Source organism: Dipteris shenzhenensis, chromosome 19 (assembly GCF_047967505.1).
Source record: "Dipteris shenzhenensis isolate YYH24624 ecotype China chromosome 19, Dip_SZ_1.0, whole genome shotgun sequence".
In the NCBI taxonomy this organism is placed as follows: domain Eukaryota; kingdom Viridiplantae; phylum Streptophyta; class Polypodiopsida; order Gleicheniales; family Dipteridaceae; genus Dipteris; species Dipteris shenzhenensis.
Genome location: NC_141614.1, coordinates 21751715 through 21757909, shown reverse-complemented (window position 1 = coordinate 21757909; position 6195 = coordinate 21751715).

Genomic DNA, 6195 nt, shown 5'->3' with positions numbered 1-6195 from the left:
CATAGTCTACCCCTGGAACAAACCTATCAGGCGGTCTAGACACTCTAGATGATCTTCTCAAGGGCATTTCAGCTTGCTGTCCCACCTACATATCAGCCACATTTGGCTCATCATTTCCACCAATAGATGATCCATCATCTACCCTTGATTGTATACCTGTGGGAGTACTTGGTGGTACCATTTCTTGCACATTTGGTGCATGGACAGCTTGTTGTCTATCAACATATGCAGGTGGATTCACATCCTGGAAAGTGATTCTCCTCATTTCCACATCCCTCATGGGTGCCTTATGCATCTTCTTCTCATTGAAGACTACATCATGGCTGCGTATGATCTTCTTTGCTTCTGGATCCCAGAAACGATAGCCCCTCTCTCCACTTTCACCATAACCCAGAAAGATGCATTTCCTAGACTTAGGATCTAGCTTCTTTCGAAGCTCTTTTGGCACATGTGCATATGCCTCACACCCAAATATACGCAAATAAGAGTAAGAGGGCTTCTTGCCACTCCATGCCTCTTCAGGAATACCACCATCCAAACTCTTACTAGGTGATCTATTGATCACATGCACTGCAGTCTTCATTGCCTCAGCCCAAAAACCACCAGAAAGACTTGCATTGGAAAGCATGCATTGCAACCTTTCTTGAATGGTACGGTTCATCTTTTCTGCAACTGGATTTTGCTCTGAAGTACGAGGGGATATAAGCTCCCTCTTAATCCCACGAGTATCACAGAAATGCTGAAAGTCATGAGAGAGATACTCTCCACCATTGTCAGTCCGTGGGCATTTAAGCATTCTACCTGACTGATTCTCAACCAAGGCCAGCCATTTCTGAAATACCTGGAACACATCACTCTTCCGAGCTATAGCATAAGCCCACACTTTCCTAGTTGCATCATCAATGAATGTCACATAGTATTCAGCCCCGCCTAATGACCGTGTAGGCATGGGACCACATATGTCTGAATGCACCAAATCAAGCATTTCAAACTCTTTCTTTCCTCTTCTTTTATGGGCTGATTTAGTCTGCTTCCCATAGAGACAGTGCTCACAAAATTCAAAATCAGAGAAACTCAAATGCGGTACATAACCCAAACGGCATAAGAGTTTCATTCCATTCTGGCTCATGTGCCCCAACCTGCAATGCCACAAAGAAGTGCTTGGCTGCTCGGTTATTGCAACAACATGATCAAATACCCTTGATACATGTAAGGGATACAAAGTCCCACACTTGGCACCCCTGGCCAAAAGCATAGAGCCCTTCTGAATTTTCCAACTTTGAAAGCCAAAAGTGGTGTGAAAACCAACATCATCTAGCTGACCCACTGAAATAAGACTCTTGGTCAGCTTAGGCACATGTCTCACATGTTTCAAAACAAATGCAGACCTATTTGCAAAAGAAAACTTTATGTCACCTACTCCCACTATGTCACATGCATAGTCATTTCCAAGATGCACACAACCTGTCTTTCCACTATCATAAGTGGAGAACCATTCCCTATGGGGAGTAACATGGAATGAAGCACCAGAATCCAAAATCCAATCCTGGGAATATGCATCATCTGAAGTGGTAAGCAACTCTGCAGATAAACTAGACATGAAGAGAATGTCATTGTCACTATCATGTGTGACTGCATTAATCTCCTCGATCTTCACTTTTCCTTTGTCCTCCCTTGGACTCTCTTCCTTTTGATTTGCACCCCAATTTGCATTCTTTTTCTTATCCCTTTGCTCTCTTTTTAGCTTGTAGCAATCCTTTTTCATATGGCCCTTCTTGCCACAGTGGTAACACTCAATGTTCCGTGCCCTGGATTTGCTACGTGACTTCCCTCTTTCTTGGGACTTCCCCCTGGACTGTGATCTGCCCCTTTGCACATTTAAGGCTGCATCCTGCTTGTTGCCATCCATAGACTTCCGTCTAATCTCCTCGGCCAACAAGCTACCCACAACATCATCAAATTTCAGTACTCCACCAGGTGCAGAGTTACTGATAGTTGTACGGAAGGTATCCCATGAGGATGGCAATGAACATAAGAGAAATATTGCCTTAGTCTCCGCATCAAAATTCATTTTCTGAGCCTGACGCTGGCTGAAAATAATATTGAATTCATTCAAGTGAGAAGCAATGGAGACCCCTTCCTTCATCTGCAGCTCAAACAACCTCTTCATGAGGTAAACTTTATTAGAGGCAGTTTCCTTCTCATAAGTGGCACATAGTTTCTTCCACAAATCTTCAGTAGTCTGCTCATTTACTACTGTAAAATAAACTGACTCTGCAAGATGAAGTCTAATAGTAGACTTTGCTAATGCATCCAACTCATTCCAATCATCCTCAGACATATTTGCAGGCTTAGCTTCAATCCCTGCAAAGGGTTTAATCTGCTTCTTTTGAATAAGCACATCCCTTATCTGTTCTTTCCACAAAGAAAAGTTTGTCCCATCAAACTTTTTAATGCTAAAAAACTCCTCCTCAGACATGGAAGAGGATGCCATGATGCAAATGAAACAAAATCCCAAATGCTAGTGCCTGCAAGAGAGAATCACACCAAATACCAGGTGCACCCAAATGTGTATGCCACAATAAAGTGAGATATCACCAAAATTCAAAGCTCAAAGCATCAAAAGATGCATCTGACTCATGTGCATATACTATGCATCCATATGAGCAAATCTGGCCCAAAAGAAAATGCCAATAAGTGCCAAATGACTCAAGCATAAACACCGTCCACTGGCATATGCATCAATAATATATGCATCAATAATATCTCATCCAAGAGAGCATAGCACTATCAGTACATCACCAACAATGTGTCAAAGCTGTCCCTCAGCATAAAATAGCATCCATGTGCAAAGCGTCCATAAAAAATAGCATCCCACAAGGCAATTTGGGCCTATCAGCGCATCCAACAAGGACCGCAATGCATTGATAAGATGACCTTTTGGAAAAAATATTTTTGATGATTGCTATCATCCCACATGAATTAATAGGCTTTCAAGTTAAAATGTCACTCTTTTCATATTTGCTTATAGCCTAAATCAGTCTTATCATTAGTAGTATTGATATTTTAAAAGTGGGTACTTGTTTCCAACAAATTTCCATGAAAATCTTTGGAAAAGGCTTCAATAATGTTTTTTTTCAAGCAAATCTACAAATTATGCCTATACTAGTTAAAATTTTGATGCCTTCATAGAAAACATGAGGTTTATTGCAAAGGTTTCCATAACGGCTTTGATTTTGGAAGCATAGTAGGAAGATTTTAGTAGAAAAATTAGTTAAATCCTCGGAGTGCAATTTCCTAGGAGCCCAACTTGAGCTAATCATTAGTGATGTAAGGTACTCTATCCTCATAGATCAACAATATATTATCCAATCATGAAATTTTGGTATAGGTGCCCTCCTTCAATTTTGGTGTGATGTTTGGACCCATTGTGGGTGATATTGTGTACCAAAATAACTTTGCAACATAACTATAATATTTAGAGTCCCTATCACAAGTATTGCATTTAAATTACAAGGTTAAATGATTAACCATAATCACCCCTAGGATTGGCCCTGTGATACTTGCATAAGGTTTTCACTCTATTCTTCCATCTTTTATCCATGAGGCATTTTCACGTGGACCTTATTAGTTTGATTGCCTTCTAATGTGATTCCCTTCTAATGGGTTATTTATGGCTTATGTACTCTTGAAATTTATTATATCTATAAGGAGTATATTTTGTTTAAATTTGACTTGCAAATTGCTATTCATCAAGGCTACCTTGTACTAAAAAGTTCTTCATACGACATTGACACTTGATAATCTTTATATTGACAACCATTTGTCAATGTGGTGTTGGAATTGTAAATTATCTAGACATGTAAATTCCCCTTGTCGTTCATAAATGGGATACTCTCTCATCTAGAGCACTATAGCCCAACTAATGTGTCAATAAAAGTCACCCTTATTTTTGTTTCATGTATATTCTCTCTGTCTCTCATATCAAATTACCTCTGCATCATGTTGTTTTGTACACTATTCTTCTTGTTTTGTTAGCATTTGGTTGATGCTACTTCTTCTTTGAATCTCTTTATGCACTAATCCTTGTGATTTGCTGATCAGCATGGAATGTCTCTATGGATTTGTGATGATATATGTGATTGATTCTTTGCAATTGATTACAAAGAGTAGGTCTAGGTGTGTTTCTTAGTGCTTACCCTCGACAATCTAGAGGGCAAGTCGATGCTCAAAGATTTAAAAGTAGCTTAATATGAGAAGGCTTACAAAGAGCAAGTAGCTAGAGTATAATTACTCAAGGAGGAGCTACTTTATAGTGATGAATGCACTAATGCGTGCAAAAAATTTCAGAAGAGATACCAGGACGGGGATGGAGAGAGGTTGCATGGACAATCGATGAGCTAAATGCATGCATGGCATTACTGGTGGATTCAAAGCATCATAATTTGAGCACAAAGGAGTAGTTTGTCAACCTCCAAAGATCCCAAAGAGAGATGGAATCTATCTCAGCTATGCTTATCATTGAATGGAAGTAGATAGCAAGCAATCAACTCTAATGAAGAAGAATAAGCAATGTCACAAGGCCGACTTAACAAGACAAGGTTCTCACAGAGTGCAACCCACTATGACATCAAATTAAACTGCTAAAGATCTCTTAACTAGGTTATGAGTTCTCAATCAACTCAAGGTTGATACTCTAAGGAGACCAAATTTGGGTTAAATATTACATCATTTGCTATCTTTTAGAAATGAAGCTACATAAGTTGTAATACACCTCTTACGGCATTTGAGGAAAACCGCCTATGTGTCGAATTTTTTTTTTTCCGAAAAAAACAGTGCTGATTATATTACTTCGAAAAAACAAGATACATGAGGTCAGTTTTGCAGCTGACGGGGCTGCATTCACAAATCGGACACAGCCCTAAATGGAAAAAAAGCTCTCTCTCACGGAGGAATCAGGCGAGTGTGAATATAACAGCTAGAGAGGTGGTGAATAGCGCCACTGAAGGCCCTGAGAACGCCTATGTGTCGATGAGTTAAGGTAAGAATAGTCTATCCTTAGATAAGACACATTGTATAGGAGAGAAAGCAAATAATGAGGTCTTCAAATTCATGGAGGGATCATTTCGCATCTATTGTGTTTTGTAAGTGTCTAATTGATGTTTTATTTTTTACTATTGTTTAATTGATACTCTTTGCAAACCCAAAACTTAATGCTTTTATAAAAAATGTATACTTTGTTTTGTTATAGTTTATATGATGTTCTTTGTGTGCCCAAGACTTTATTTTCCATCAAAGTAATGTGATTATCCTAAACTAGGCCGATGATTTCCTATGTACTATGTTTTGTTATAGTTTAATGAATATTCTGAACTTGCTAAAATTGCTTTTCTAACTAGCTCAATGGTTGAAAAATAGACTTTCTAATAATTCATTTTATATTCTTAGCATGCCACTAGTCGAACGGGTAGACTAGCTTGTTAGCGGATTGTTTAATGCATAGTCAAATTTATGTTTGAAGGAGTGGTTGAAATACATGCGTTTCTTATTATTTTAATTTATGTTCTTAGCATGCGCCCATAGTTAACCAACCTGATCGTTGAAATAATGTGTTGTTATAGTTGTTCATGCCGATAGTTCTATTTCTTGCATGTTAGATGAGTAGATGGAATTGTACCTCAAATTTATACTTCAAAGTCCTTACCTTTCAATTGAGCAAAGGAGCTTTGGGCATTATAAGCCACGGTCCATCAAGAAACTCAATAGCCATGAATGTGTGTTATTGCAAAACATATATAGTCTTTGACTTGGTTCGACAGCCTTTGGAGGACTTGAGTTGCATTCAGTTGGAGCTTTGCTTCATGGAGATAAGATGCCCATACCGCACAAGTGAATGCTCTTTATAGACACCAATGAATATGCCCTTAAGAAAAGTTGCAAAATGCACATGATGCTATAACATGGCTTGTGGTTAACCTCTCCACGACGGCACAATTAGTAAACAAAGCCCCTGCAATAGTTTAGTACATAGAGTGTTCCATGAAGTTCAAGTGGATGTAATGCAAAAGAGACATAAACAATATTGTCAAACCATTTAAGGAACACACACTTTGTGCAGCATATGCGGCTTTTCAAACAACCACCTTTCACTCAAAACAAGAAAGCTTTCCTGTTTTTGCAACACGTGCACCACAG